Source organism: Calypte anna, chromosome 3, assembly GCF_003957555.1.
Source record: "Calypte anna isolate BGI_N300 chromosome 3, bCalAnn1_v1.p, whole genome shotgun sequence".
NCBI classification, from domain to species: domain Eukaryota; kingdom Metazoa; phylum Chordata; class Aves; order Apodiformes; family Trochilidae; genus Calypte; species Calypte anna.
Window position 1 is genome coordinate 15,415,235 of NC_044246.1, and position 16,326 is coordinate 15,431,560.

Below are 16,326 nucleotides of genomic sequence, written 5' to 3' on the forward strand. Positions count from 1 at the left end.
AGCAGCACAGCAAGCAAGACAAGCAGCACAGGCATTTCTCTGTGTGGATTACAGGACTGCAGAACAGGGAGGAACTGCACAGAAGCACAGGCACTGCCATGTAAGTGCAGCTGCTGCAGCAGCCCTTCTCATGATTTTGCTTGCTTTCAAGAACAAATCCCTGCAAGTATTGCTTGCCTTTTTCTTTTTTTTTTTTTTTCCCCCTCATCTGAAACATCCTAAAGCCAGCTTGGCAGCTAGGGATTATTAATAAATGTTCTTAATAAATTTTTTTTTAACTTCAGCAACCCAGAGATTCACAAGCCTGCTCCATAAGAAGGCAGTGTTTTCAGTGGGGAACTCAGCTATATTTATTTACAATTCATGTAGTTATTCTTACCTTCCCCACCTCACACCTGGGTGTTCCTTCTTCATTCCCTGAGGAGAGTTGGTAGCAGTTTTGGGGACAGCCGTGGAGGCAGCTCTCCATTTCATTGGCATCTTCTCTAATGAGACCCATAGAATTATAGAATGATAGAATGGTTTGGCTCAGAAGGGGCATTAAAGATCATCTGATTACAACCCCCTTGCAGTGAGCAAGGAGACCTACCACTAGGCCCAATTGCTCAAAGACCCATCCAGCCTGCCTTGAATACTTCCAGGGAGGGGCCATCCACAACTTCCCTTGGCAACCTGTTCCAATATCTCATCACCCTCACAGTGAAGAATTTTTTCCTAATGTCTAATCTAAGCCCACGCTCTTCCAGCTTAAAGTTGTTACTCAATGGGTAATCCTATCACTACACAGACTTGTAAACAGTCCCTCCTCAGCTTTCCTGTAGGCTCCCTTCAGATACTGGAAGGCTGCTATAAGGTCTCACCAGAGAATTCTCTTCTCCAGAGTGAACAACACCAACTCTCTCAGCCTCTCTTCACAGAAGAGGTGCTCCAGCCCTCTGGTCATCTTTGTGGCCCTCCTTTAGACTGGTTCCAACAGACCCAGGTCCTTCCTCTGTTGGGGGCTCCAGAACTGGGCACAGTACACCAGGGCCTTGGCTGAAACAGCTCCTTTTCCAAGCAGGTGGAAGAGTTTCATCCTTAGCTATCTCTTTGTCAGTGAGAGGGTGGTTGGTCTGTGCTGTTGCTGGAAGGAGAGATGCCACTTTGAACATAAAGGAAAACAAAAAGAAAGCTGGGCTGAGGAACAGGAGTTATGGGAATTGCACAAGCTAGTGCACTGTGCTGATAGGAATTGGCTTCAGCCAGCAAGAAAGGCTGTTGCCAGTCAGTGCTCCCTGGGCTGAGTTATTTTGGCGATGGAATAAATCTGCAAATACTTCTCCTCTTCATGGTGGCAGAGTTGGTTGCTGTGGCTGGGAGAAGGAAATAAAGGAGGAAAGGTGAGGACAAGGACAAGGGAGTTTTGCAGGGATCTCCCCTGGAAAATTACACTGAGCAAGTCTAGTTGGTTGTGCTGAAAGAAACAGCAGGTTGATGTAACAACTGTGCTGGGTAATGTAGTTTGTAGCGTGTACTCAGCACATGTTCAAGGTCTAACCCCTTCTAAGGGATGCCATGCCACACCATGTAAAGTAAGCTGGGCTGAACTGAAGAAAAAGCAAGTGTACTATCTGCTTGTGTAAGAGAGCAGGTATTTTCCAAGCCAGATCCCGCAGGATATGAAGTGAAGTCACTTTGGAAGTGAATTCTCCAGGCTTGGAAGGGATCTGTTTGGAATCTGTGCTTCTTTACCATAACGTATCAAAATCCTTTTCCTCTCTCCCATTTATTTCTTGTTAGATTTTGTTTCCAGTAGCCTAGCAGCTCCTTTTCCAAGAAGCTGGTTTATTTTCTTAGCAATAGAAATTGCATTGGCTGGCCATGTGAAAGAAAAAAGATCCTTAAGAAATGTAGTAATCTGTTAGAAACCTATATTCCCCAACTAAAGTTCGAGTGCTGTCACAGCCAAGCTAAGCGTCTGGGAGTCACAGACGCTGGTATCTGGTTCAGCATCTTGTCTGAAGTATGCTGGGCAATAGAGAACTAATATACACAGAACTGCTGAAAGCTGATAGTGTGAGAAGAGGAACTGAGGAGGAGATAATTCCAGATTTGGAATACATTAAGATGACTGCTTCCTTTCTGTCTCATGATTTCTGTCCTCCAGCTCAGCATCCCATTAGTTAGTGACAGTACCTGCAGAGGTTTGCAAGTCTGAAAGATTCTTATGTGCTGTTAATCATGGTTTAGGGGGGAAAGTGGCACACTGAGTGGCAGGGTGGGAGGATGAGTGGAAAGCAAGATACTCATCTGTCAGGAGATAAATTCAGTGTTTCATGAGAATGCAAGGATCATCACTTAGCATCCTTGAGTTTAGATGAGTTTATACCAGCTAGGAAATTTCTAGTTCTTCTAGTGGACACTGGTCCTGGAAGCAAGAGTAACAACAACAATTTGGACAGGGCAGACATCTTTTCAGTTTTGCTTTGTGAAACAGAAAACAATGCCCTGTTGGGGCTTATGACAGTCACAGTGCAACCCTGAGGTTTTAAAAGTCTATATTTTGTGTTATGAAGCGCAGCCTCATGGTTTCACAGAGCTGAGTTAGCAAATTCTCTGGGTATCCTAGTGGCCTTACCACACTGTATTACTTGTTTGCTGCTATTGCTTCTGTTTATTTTAGTTGTGTTCTTTGTGTGTAATGGAGATCATTCTGTTCATCTTGAAATCAGTTGCAAAATTTTTTCTTACAAAGTCCGGACATGGCGTGCACTGACTCTATTTTATTGGCAGGGAGGTACTGCAAGAGTTGAACAGCATTTCAGAGGCATCTCTCACATATTTTGGTTTTGGTCCATCTGCCATAGTTGACATAAAATTCCCCCAAGGTCCAGTGGAATCCCAGAAACCTATCTAGTCCCTCCAGGCCAGCCATCTGACCTAGGGATTGAGCAATCAGGGGACACCATTTCCTGACACTTAGGGGAAAGGATGCGTGGGAGTTTTGGCTCTCAGCACTTTAATTGCTGCGAATTTTCAAACCTGGGTCAACCCTATGGAGATCTGACCCTCACTCTCTCCCCTGCCCCTGCAGCCCTCAGGCAAGCACAGCATGTTTCTAAATTAAAAAGAAAGTGGGGTGCTTTGATTTTCATTGGATAGAAGTGTTTACATGTCCTTTCCTGAGCTTCTTGTTGTGTTATTGGTTGACAGTGGTGTCTTACAGTTTTTCTGTTTTGTCAGCTATGTTTCCTAATCTCTCGCTCCTTTGAACTGAGGCATATCCAGAAAACTCTGAGTAGTAGCATTCTATATATTAACAGCCAGTAGATCTGAGTAATTTTTCATCTTTCTGCAATTCCACTTAACAGTGGAGCTACTTCTGTTTGGCACTATTCAGAATCATTACTAGGCTGGGGGTTCGTTGTCTTCCAAGTTCTGTGTAGGTATTAAATTGCATAGTGTCCTGTAACTTAGGTGCAAATAGGTATGGGGGGGTCCAGAGTAACTATGAAAAATGTGTTCCAGCTGAGGATTTGGCCCAGTGTCCTCAAAATGGTAGCAAGTGACGAGGCACAAACAATATAAGTCTGGTCTCATCTGTACAAATTTTTGTAGCTCCGTATTGTTCAAGAAACTTTTCCCAGGCTTGAATTATGAGTAAGTTCAAGTAGAATCAGAATTTGGTCCCAACAAACTGAGGCCCAAGCTGTGCAAAGTAATTGTAATTTTTGATCTTTATTTTATATGTCTTGTTAAAACACTAAAAAATTGAGACGGTCAAAATTATAAGGTACTTTTGAAAGCCAGCTGGCTGGCTGACTGACTTGGGCAAATTTAGACAGTAGATTTGATTCTTCTGATAGAGTTTTAAGTCAGTGTAACTCTGATGGTCAGTGGAGTCACAGAGGAATGTGTCCCACGTTGCCGGAAGTTCCCATGAGCTTTGCTGTGTCAGTCTTGTACTCATATTATGTTTTTCTGGACATGTCCAGGACGTGCCCTGCTTTGATTTGCTGAGAACCATGTAGCCACATGCCTGTGAACACATCACACACTGAGCAGTGCTATTAATAGTGCAGCTTTCTTAGTGCTGTGTGTGAAATCCCTACCTGATGATGGTCAAACAGGCTTTCCCCTCCATTAGGATTTGTGTCCATTTTGTATGGTACCCAAAGTCCATGTTCCATATTAGATTTATACGTTCAATTGGTTTTTCACATGGTATTTCAGCACTTGATATTCTGGCTTCTCTGGTGATCTCTGTAGTGTCAGTTAATGTCTGAGTTGTCCAGATTTGGGAAAACTCGGAGTAACAAATATAACCAGGAGAAGCTCATGTTTTTTGAGCTTAGCAGAAAAGTTATTCTGAGATTATGGCAGGCTTATACCATTGATAAGGTTTCTCTGGTGTTAGGAACTAGAGAGATTTAAGGTGGAAATAAGGAGGTAGATAAGAAAGAGAGATCAGAAGGTTTGCTGAAATTCAAGGAATGGGAGCTGGAGAAAAGAAAGATGTGTTTAGGCTGTATGAAAATGGAAATAGAGGTAACCTTGAGGAATTGAGAAAAACTTAGCAGCAGGAGAGGAGCAGTCTCCTCCCTGAATAACAAGTGCTTACTCCCTTCGCAGTTTTCTCACTTCAAAGTAGTAATCACTGAAGTTTATATTTCTGCTCACGAGCTTTGAAGTTCACTTTTGTTCTTGTTGAAGAATGTTTTTCTCTTCACTGTGTCTCAAATGGACTTAAACTCAAGAAATGCATGTGCCAGCCCAGCTCTTCTTTGAACTGGGGACAAAGCTGATTCGTGAGACCAAAGAACTCTGTTCTGTCTCTTTAGTATATTTCTTAAAGTATATTTCTAAACCAGGATTCATTTTTACTGTTATAGCTTTTATTATTCAAGGCAGTGAACAAGCCTGATTTGGGGGACTTTGTATTTTGTATGCTTTTTGGGGGGGGCAGTGTTTTTTCTTCAGGTGCTTAAACATGAAATCATAAGAGACAGAAATGTACAGTGCCCTGTTCATCTTTAAAGAAAGTGTTCAGGTCCAATTTAACTTTTTAAGATCTGAAGATGTGTCATCTGGACATTTTCATAACTTAAATACACAACACACCCATACATCCAAAAGAAAGTAAGTTTCTGTCAAGGAGCACAATCCAGGTTGGATTTCATTGTGAAGAAATTGTGCAAAGATAAATTTCAACGGTTTAATATTATGTGACAAGATTCCCTTCTCCCAAGACAAAACTGTGAGAAGAGATGAAAAATCTTGGAGAATGGGCCCACTGTTAGCTATTAAACATGATGATCTGGCTATACTCCCATCTCCAAGACCTAAACAACCAAAGGATTGAGCAAGGGTAGGATCAGACTATATATGGTATTTTTATGCATTTTCCCCAACCATTTGTACCTGACCATTACTTGGAGATAATGTGCTGGTTTAGATGGACTTCTGATCTGACTCTGTGTACTAATTTTTATATTTCTATGGTCTTTGAGGAAGAAAACAATGTGATGATCTTCTGATGTTTCAGCTAGTCTATGAGAGAGAAATGGTCATATTTATGAGATAAGAGTTGAGGAACCTGACCAGGTACACAGAAACCTCCAGAAACTTATTTACATTTTAGGGTCCTTAAAGCGTCAAAAATGCAAACCGGTTAAAAAAATCTTCATTTCTTTTAGCACTATCCATGTCTTTTCATCAGTGAAAAAAACTACCAGCATCTCTCTTGTTCAGAAGCTCAAAAAATTAATTACTAATAATGACAATTTTTTTCAGAAAGAATTTAATTTGCAACCCCCCCTCCAGTTATTTTTAGAAATGTTTTGCATTTTCTTTTGCATTTAAAGATTTCTGTAGATCTGAAAATTTTAAACAGTTTTATTCATCAATAATATCAGTATACTGATATTTATCAGTATGGTTGTTGCTGGAATTTTCATAAATAACATATTTGGGGGGCTTCTATTTTTTAGGAAAGCTCAGTGCTTTAAAAAAAGTATGCTATTTTTAGGTGTTTCAGGCTGGTCTTGAAAAATCATTAATCTCTTTGCACACTCCTAGTCCTGCACTGTCATCTGTTTTCTTTCAAATCTCCATAAGGCTGTGACAGAAATACGTGGGAATTTCATGTTACTCTGCATCAGCCTGCCAACTCTGCTCCTTTCCTTGTCAGGTTGAAGGGAGCAACCTCTTCATGAAAGAAAGAAACTACTGTGGAGCTTTATAAGCATCCTTGCCTCTGCTGATCTGTTCATAGAAGTTTCCTGGACTCTAACAGGGGTTTAACATGATTTCCCTCTAACATAAAGCTGATGTTTTTTCTGAGTTATGTTACAGCAGTCCAGTCTGAAATCATGTAGTCAATAAATCAGCCTACACAGTAAGTTCTGTACTTTCCAAAGCTCTGAGATTCAAAACCCAAATGCTGTGGATATTGTATGTTCATTAGTCAGATTGTTTCTGATGGAGCTGGGGCAGTCTCAATGGACTGTTCCTGTTTAACTAGTAGGAGTTGTATGATGAGAATATTTTTTTTTTTATGCAATCAAACTATTCAACTATATACTAGCATTTTTAGTCAGATAAAATTACCAATTCATTTTTACATTCAGCACTTTTCCACCTTTGGAAATTTTTCAAGAACTGTATTAATATTAATAGATTTAGTATTTGGGGAAACTGAGGCACAGGTTTCTGAGATGCGTGCAACTTGATGAATACTCTCAACACAGGAAGGTTAGAGACCCACTTTTTAAAGCTAAGCTTATGTCCTTTAAAATGTTAGTTGAACAAAAAGCAATTAAGCTTGATCATTACAACATCATTATTGTTATGTTACATTTAGCCTCCAGTCTGGTAGGCGAGCCATATATTCAAAATCATGAATCTTCCAGAATGCAAAATGATCACCCTACTGCAGAGTCCACATCCCTCCCCTCTTTTTCTTGCTCCCCCATGTCTACATTCTGGCTTCCCAGAGCCTCAAGTTTTAATCCCCCTTTATTTTTTCTTCCTACTCTCCACCCTTTGTTTATGTTTTTGCCTACATTGAGAATATGAAACTAGGTACTGCTGATAGTGATTGTAAGAGATATTCCCTAACTAGGTGGAATGGCTTAATATGTTAGATTAAACAGGATACATCTGTACAGAGGGTTTGCCAGGATATCATTCTTCCTTACAAACGTTGTCAGGAATGGGGCCATCCACTCGTGCAGACAGTCTTGGTTTTCTCACTGAGTCACTGGGATGCCTGGACTGTGAGTACCCTGCTTAAATCCATTTGGCAGAATCTTGACCCCCTCCAGGCAGGCGACCCCATCAGCATCTGCATGACAGATGAAAGAAAGCAAGATCTTGACCAAACACGAGGGGATTTCAGTCCTTTGCTACTTTTGCAGCCGTGTATACAGCGGGAACCAATTAAACTATGTTTCTAACAGCTGAATGCACAGAGAGACAGTTGGTTTTGTTCTTGCCTGTGCTCTGATCTGTCAGCATCCTCCTGCACTGTTATTCAGGGATAGAGTAATAACCATGCTAGGGTCCTGCCAATATGAACTGTCTTCCAACTGTGCCCTACTGAGATATGAACTTGCCCTCGTTGCTTGTTTCATACTTTTACTGCCCTGTTGGTCACCCATCCCAATGAGTGAATCTCTCTGGCTCTGTTGTAGAGGCCCTGAAATGTGTTGTCAGTGACAGAAGTACAAAGCTTGACCTCAGCCTTTCATCGTCAGCAGGATTCAGGCAGTCTGTGTGAATGTTACAAAGTCTTTGGCATTCACCATTACTGAGTTACAGGGAGAAAAACAGATGCATTTTCTGACTAGGTGAAATTTTCCTTGGGGGACCTGTGAATTGTTTTCCAGCTGTGCCTGGGCTTATCTAGAATAGCTTCATGTACCTGCTGGGGGACATGTGTTAAGCTATAAATGTCCTACTGTGCCCTTCATGACACATTTTATGTTTAAACAGAGGCAAAATTCAGCAAGTAACTCCTCACTGCCTCATCCCCTGCTTACTTGCAGTGATGATGTTTAGTATGTTCACATCTGTTGGGACATCTCCAGAGGCCCATATTCTTCCTGATTCACACATCTGTTAGTGCAGCTAAGCTACTGTGAAATGGAAGCCTTATATAAGAAAATACTGTAAATACAAGTTAGTGTTGACCTAACATGTTAACATTTTCATATAGTATCACGGTATTGTTAATAAAAAGCAGATTAAGAATTCAGCTTCATCAGTCTTGAGAGTAAATTTTTCAATTGCTGGCCTTGATTTTTGCAAAATCTGTCAACATACCATTCAGATTATATGTAAATATTTTGGATTTCCTTACTTAGACGTTAAGAAGGTTATCTGTAGCTGTACGTATTTTTATCCACAGAGCATGAATATTCAAATAAGATTGGACTATATTATGATCTCTGGAATCAAATATCAGAGGTCAAGGGGGTGATACTACACCTCTACACAAGGTAGTGCCTTATTTGTCATTGCCAACAACTTTAAACAAATTAAGAGTGAAAATAGCTGACTATATGTCTATTACTCACTTGTCTGTGATCGTAGGGAACAGGATGTGATAACCTTCTAGTCCTATAATCCCATACATGACCCAGAATCCCTCCACAGGCTCTGGTGACATGTGAGAGTGCAGAGAATTAAAATGGAAGCAGATGGTGAAAATGTCCTCTCTGTTTTGCCGTGTCTTTTCTTCCAGGGATGTTGGCTTAAGTCTTTGATCCAAATATCCTGCTGAGGAAGTATGTCTCTGAGCTATGATGAAACAATGCTAGGAACACTGTGTTCAGATCTTGGTACTCAATACTAAGTAGTTACACCATGATGGGGAGAGATAGGCAACCTTCATTTTTCCTTTGAACATTCTTTAGTCATGGTGTCTTTGGATTCTTTAGATCTTTTAGGAATAAACTTAATTTACAAAGAAGCCAAAGTGAGGTGGGCATTTTGGTGCCAGACTGAGGGACAACACTGCCAGAGAAATAGGAAGTACTCTTTGACTTCCACTAGAAATTCTCCCATGGTTAATTTTGGGCTTGCTTCTGCTGGCTGGCCACTGCCATGGACTGTCTGTACGTTGTGCTATCTATTCACTACCTATCTACCTCTTTGATTGCTTGGAATGGAAACAGTTCATGCTGCATGGATGTGTAAGCTTTATTTTCTAGGTTTCCTGTTAGACTGTGTGACCTGAAGTCCATGAGCTCTCTGGGTTCCTATATTCTTGTGTTTGGACTTTTCAAGCTTAAGATCTCACTTGCATTTTGGAGACCTGATGTGGATCATACATACTGCATCTTGTGATGCTAATAGGGTGGGAAATAATGGGCCCTGTAGCCACTGTGCAGCTCCCTGAGACATTCACTCAGGGGTGTCACAAAAGAAGTTTGCCCAGTTCTGTGGTGCTTAGGAACAGTGTAAAAAGTCTCCATGTAGAATGAGATGTCATACTGTATATTTTTAATACTTGATATCAATTATTTTCTGAGTGTCCCACGAGGTTTTAGGGTGACAGTGAATGTTTTACCAGTCCTTGGCAAACACAGATTTGAGTTTGTTCAGTGGTCACTGTGCATGGCTTTTAAAACACCAAGTTCACTTTTTCACTGAGCAGAGACATAGTAATCACTGCATTATATTAGCATCTGTGTATCTGACACACCCAGTGATTTGTTTGCAGACTTTCCCACACCCTCAGACTTGCCACTTCTTAGTTTGGGTCATTTTCACCATGGCTATGTCAGATGTCATTTTCCCTGCAGATATTTTTGGGTGTAGCTGATTGCAGCACAGGGAGAGGACAACGCGTCTGGCTTCTGCAGCTCACCTGAGTTGCATCATTAGAGAGTATTAAAACATTCAGACAGTAAGATTAAGTCCCTTCCAACTGAACTGTTCTATTCTAATTCTATTTTTGTTTATGGGTACTTTTTGGTTTTGTTTGCTTTGCATATTTTTTTTAACCTTCTATCCATACAATTGTTCTTTATTTTTACCCATCTTCACCCAGCAGAGGAATGTGGCAGTCTTGACAATATGCTCTGGGCTTAACTAGACCTCACCATGCTGAACCACTGGGCCAATACAGGCCTTTCCTTTTCTTATTGCCAGTTGATATCAGCAAGAGGATTTTCTTAGGCTTCTATTTGATCAGGCCTGTTTGATACATCAAAAAAGTGTGTCATTATGCTCATTAATATTATATGATTTTTTTTTTTTTTTTTTTTTTTTGGCTTGCTTGAGTTGTGTCAGCTACCAGAGGTGCTCTGCTATAAAATGTGTCACAGAGCTAAGTTCTGCCAGCTTTGCTAATTGTGCTGAGCCAAGTAGTATCTACTGGATATGCAAGCATGGAAAGTAAGGAAGTGTTTTGTTAACTCAGGGAAACAAACGAGTTGTATGTGGGAGCTATGTTGCTGGTATAATTACAGGCTGCAGACTTCACAGGTTCCAAAAGCTAAGCAACCTCCACCTTGCTTAATACTTGGATAAGATACTAAAGTCTATATGAAGCAGTGGTGACCATTTAGAGGCATATATGAAGACCAAAATCAGAAAAAAATGATATTATAGCATATGAGGGTTTCTTGTCTGTGTTCCACAGTACTTTTTAGCACTGAACTAAGAATTTTGAGGAAAAGATTTAAGAGTTTAGAGGCTAGAGTTATGTTGCACTGTGCAAAGGCATTCAGTCATTTGCCCAAGGTCACAGTGGCAGTCGGGATCAGAGCTCGACAGAGCAGTTCCTGGCTCTAAGTAAATAAATACACGACAAACTGGTGGAAAATTCTGAGCTGTGCAGGGGTTCTGTGTAGCTGCACCTCTAGGATTGGGTCTTGTATTTCATAATAAGATTGAAACAGCAACACTTTCTTAATAATAACACTTATCCTCACCTGTTGAACATCAGTAACTGCCAGCAGAGTAAGAATTGTTGCCCATTACTGAAGTAATCTCTTCCATTGTAGTGATTGTTTTTGAAATGTAACAGCTTGGGGATTGCTTGGAATGTCCCTTCCTGTGTTGTGTTGGCACTGACCTACCTGGCTGCAGAGTAACTGTGAGGCAGTAATTCCTGGTTTGTTTTCTTAAGGACTTGCCACAGCTGGCTTTGCACCAAAGAAGTGGGTGAACAGTGCAACAATCTCTGCTTTTTCGTGTCCACTGCAGTAAGTTTAAAGGTTTTCTGCAAAACTCAACTGCTATGGAGAGCAGCATGTTGGAGTGGAGCCACAGCCCCATCCTTCCTTACATCAGCTGAACTGGCTGGGGAGTTCTGGCTGCACCTTTTCACAAAACTGTAATTTTCCTCATCTCTCATTAGCACGCTCTAGTGATCAGGGTGCACCATGCTGAGCAAAAGCTCAGCATATTTGAGGAATAATGTAATCTAGGTTTTTATCTAAGGTCTAAGTGTGATTTGACTAATGGCGATTTAGAAGTGAAGTAGAAGAAAGGCTGGAGAAGTGGGCTAAGGATTTTTCTTATTTAGCTGAATTGTCTAAACACTGGGGACTGTGATGAGCTGATGCAGAGCCTTCTACCACTGACTCTGAGTCAGCCAATATTATCCCCCTTTTAGAGCATGGAGTCAGAAACATGAATTGGCTTGCCCTTTCACACAAAGCAATGCACAGCTAGTGTCAGAATTACAACTCAGAGGAGCACACAGATGTGCAACATGTATCACAGTTCCTCCCACCCCTACTTGCGGCAAAGATTTCTTGCAAGGCTTCAGATGTGTTCTCTTGATGTCTTTCGTGGTTGTTCTTTTGACTGATTTTTTCTTCTTCTTCATGAATAAAGTAATGCTTTTTGACATGGACAGTTTCGTGACGACTGTAGAAATGCAGTTCCTAGACTCTGAAAAAGTTCCTAGAACTGTTGTTGGCTCTCCTGGGTAAACTACTACATGCTGTTGGAAAGTGAGAGAGGACATACAAAGATTTACAGAAGGGGCTGAAGGAAATTTTCCTAGCCATAGCAAAGCCAAACAGTGAAAATGAGGGGACAGTCAATTTAAATGAAACCAATAATTTCTAAAACTTCAGGTTGATGCTGAGGTTGAGACTTCAGTTTCTTGTCCACTGAAAATTTATGATTGCTTTTGCCTCTCCCTGGATGTTGAGCATAACTGTGTCAACTTCTCTACGCCCTGAGCAGAATCTGCAGGCCCTTTCCTTTAAAGCCTTTGGAATTTACATAACCCTGCAATTGTAGCAATGCAAAATGTGGCTCTGGTTACAATAACAAGGGTTTAGGGAACGTAGGGAGAGCTTGTAGCTGCAAAGGCATAAAAGCAAAACAAAACAAAACCCTACATGCTGTTTTAATTTTCAGAGGCCACGTGAGAACTGTCCGGCAGTTCCTGGCTATAAATAAATCTCTGCCGTCATAGGAAGAGAAAAAACAAAACAGTTCACATTCCCCCCAAATTTTCTTAAGGTTACAAAAAAATAAAGGAAAGGTAAATATAAAAAAGCAGAGTGTGTCTTTGCTGAGGAATGTCAAGTTATTACTCAAGGGGGATGATACTTGCATGAAGTGAAGAAGTTTGGGTTAAAACTCTCATTCCTTATCCAATCTCCACCAGCTCTTTTGAGAAAACCACTTAGGACTGCATATGGATAATGTTCCAGGCAATGCTTCTTAAAACCCCAGGGGTTCCCTGCCCTAGTGTCAGCCAAGGCAGGAACTTTCTTTGAGATGAATGAGGACTACACAGAAGCATGCCTGCTGCTGCTTTGTCAGGCATTACATCCTAGGTCTGTTACATGGTGTGTTAGGAACATGGGGTCTTGGTCCCACGGTTTTCCCACTTCCCCAATAACCTGGTGTTAAGGTCTGTAACTTGCTTCTTTGAAAAGATACAAAAGTAAGTGGAATGCTCTTTTCAAATATGTAAGGGGTGAGTGTCAAGGAGATGGAGTTAGGCTCTTCTCAGTGGTGACCAGTGATAGGACAAGGGGTAATGGGTGTAAATTGGAGCATAGGAGGTTCAAGTTGAATATCCGGAAAAATTTTTTTACTGTAAGAGTGACAGAGCCCTGGAACAGGCTGCCCAGGGGGGTCGTGGAGTCTCCTTCACTGGAGACATTCAAAACCCGTCTGGACACGTTCCTATGTGATGTACTCTAGGTGGCCCTGCTCTGGCAGGGCGGGTTGGACTAGATGATCTTTCGAGCTCCCTTCCAACCCCTAGGATTCTATGATTCTATGATTCTCTTCATGCCTCTTCTCCAGCTTTGAGCTTTCATTTCAAATCCAACTTGAAGAACAGGCTGGATAGAAGGCTGTGTAAGGTATCAAACATATGGGGTAGAATTGTGGGAAATTTTCATTTTCTTCTACCAGAAAGAAACCCCAAACCCGACACTTGCACATGTGAAATAGAGTTCCTAGGTCTACATCACATCTGCTTTCCAGAACCCATACCAATAGCAACAGCTAAAAGAGGGAGCTTGCTGGAATATTACTTGTATTCCTGGAACAGCTTCAGGGAATAAATTTGCCACTGCAAGACAAATTCTTTGTTGTTGCAAGTGAGAAGGCAATAGAAAGTTCTACTGGTACTGACACAGAAGAAAACTGAGGACCAGCTTAATGATATGGATGTGGCAAAACCCAACCCCCAACATTCTCATTTTATATTCTCATGATTTATCTTGTATGTGGAAAAATGTCAAAGCTAGTGAAGACTACTCAAAGAGGGAGCTCTTGAATGGAAAACTAGGTTTAATGAGGACAGATAAAGTCCATAGCAATAGATTTCTCTGAGCTGTTTTGTTTTTTTCTAATCCCAAAAGATAAGTGCTGTGAAATAGGTTTCTATTGCAAACTTTTGAGCATTGATAGGTTGGAAGCTTCAAAAGGTTATCCACTGTAATTTTTGTTTCTATCTTGTGCTATTTTTATGCAAGACTTAGATACCAAGTCCCAAAAATTCTTTGTATGTTTGAGATTTGGTCACTCCATCTGGGAGGGTGACGTGTGATCAGATCTGAGGTATGATTTCATCTCTTTTGTGAACACACCTTGCTTGTACCTATTGCCTAACCTGAACTGAGCTAAGCAGTGTCTTCTCCCTCTGTCATCAGGAAGATGGGCAATTGTGGCACTTAGGTTACTGGAAACAAGAAAGGATTTGGACTTCAAGAGGAAATAGGCAGAAGCTGGTGCAAAGGTTTTAAAAGGAAGGAAAACCAAGTCAGAGAAACATGGAAAATGCAGCACAAGAGTACTACTATGTATACTATGTAGTGTACATACTATGTAGTGTGTATTCCTGTTGACACAACAGAGCCTACCTGAAGGCAACAAAAAACATTAATTATTGGCCCCACTTGACTCACTGGGAAATGAGGAAAAGAAATAACTAGACTGCCATCCAAAAAGGCCAAGTATCCTTACTCTTGAGGAATGCAGTCAGTGTGAATGGATGTGCTGTTGATCAAATGCCTTGTGCAGTGCAATACCACTATGTTCACTACTCTGTTTTACCCCTTTCAATATCACTTCTAGAATCATAACTTCTCAATTTAGCTAAAGTTAAACTGAGGACAGAAAAACAGTAGCACACTTTCCAAAGCAAACTGTTCCCCCCCTTCTGAAAAGTTATCCCATGTATTTTTTTCAGCATTATCAAAGAGTTAAGGGGAAAAGTGGATAGACAATCTGGACATCAGGCTCTGTTTCCCTTGCATTAAATTTAACCTTATTCTGCAGTTTCAGTCTCAAATGAAATGTCTCATTATGGATTGAGTGACTCACCAAAAAAGAAAACTGCTGTATTTTAACAGCTATCCATATTAATTAGTAGAAATACCAATGGCAGCAGATTGTAAACAGAATTTTTTGATTCTCTGCGATAAAATGAGAAATGAGTTCTATAGACCTGTGAGACAAAGAAAGTGAGTGAATGAATGAATGACTTAACACATCTGTAAGCTGCTATCAGGTTTTTATTTCTGTATGTTTGAATGACTGTGCTATTCATAAGTGGCTGATCTGTGAGTGACTTAGCTCATCCCCATCAAAAACTCATGTGCTTACTTGGCACCATCAAAGGTTTTTATTTCTTCCTCTTTTTTGATTCATTATTTATTAATTTTTGCCTTTCTTCTCCCTCTTTCAGAGGGAGCAATTAATCAGCAATTAAATTATTTTATGTCAGGACAATGTTTAATGGTTTAATAATGTGATCTCACATTGACATGGCTAAAATGTGCTCAGAAGGCTTTTGAAAAATGTGTGAGCATTGCTTAGTTGCATGGTGAGGTGCTGTGGCACTGACAGATGCGTACAGGAATGCAAAATCAAACATCCAGTGCTCTATACCAAAAGCAGTGCTACAGAAATAAGCAGGCCTGCTTGGTAAATAAGCTTATAGTTATTACATATGGCTAAATAAAGTTTGGTCACCCCTTCAAACACAGTTTCAGTTGATCAGAATGAAACATTATTACAATTTTAAGTGTTGTAAGGTAAGCAGCTGCATGACTAGGGATAGTTAGGTTAACCCCTTATAACCCCTAACTCTTTAAGGGTTATAAGGTCAGACTGAATCTGGAGGTGCTAATATAGAGAATGAATGGAGATAACCTTAAGCAATGAGCTCTAGGGTATCCAGGACCATGTGAGAGTCTCTCTACATTAATGAGATGGGAAGGTTTGGTTGAAAATTCTTTCTAGAAAGGTGAAGGCCAAAGTCTTAAAATGTTGTCTGATGTATCAGTATGGTGAAGCCCCAGGCATCAAGACTGCAGATGGGGAAAGAAATATCAACATGAGAAAACTGGGAAGAAACTGCAGTTTGCAGGGAAACTGATTGACTGTGAACTGTGGTATTGCTTTGGATGGGCATAAGGCCCCTTCGAATGGGACATCTATGAATTTGTGAGTGTTCCTTGGAAAGCATAGGAAGGACAAATAGCACCAGAGGAGGAGCTTCATGCTCTTGTTAAATGGTTCTTCAGTGTATCATAGCATCTGCTTGACACTACCTCACTGTAGAGATGGACAATGAGATAGCAGACAGCTTGTGGATCAGCATTAGTGGGCAATACAGCAAGCGCAATGATTTGGTGGGTGTCTGTTATAGATCAGAAGAATGAGTAAAGGACACCTTTCTCAAGCAACTGGAAGGGCCTCATAACCACCTCAGTGTCTGTTGGCAAGGTAATACAGCAAGACACAAGAAATCCAGGAAGTTTCTGGAGTGATGACAACTTCCCACCACAGATAATGGGTGAGCTGAAGAGTTACTCTACTGGACCTGATATTTACAAACAAAGAGTGATA

General features: G+C 40.8%; 1 protein-coding gene across 1 annotated transcript in view; it reads left to right on the top strand.

The window, feature by feature from the left end:
• Nucleotides 1–16,326, top strand: part of DAAM2 (dishevelled associated activator of morphogenesis 2) — a 199,111-nt gene continuing 182,785 nt past the window's right edge. The window contains exon 1 of the mRNA XM_030447860.1: nt 1–100. The gene's annotated coding sequence lies outside the window, so the exon portion shown is untranslated. The remainder of the gene's footprint in view (nt 101–16,326) is intronic.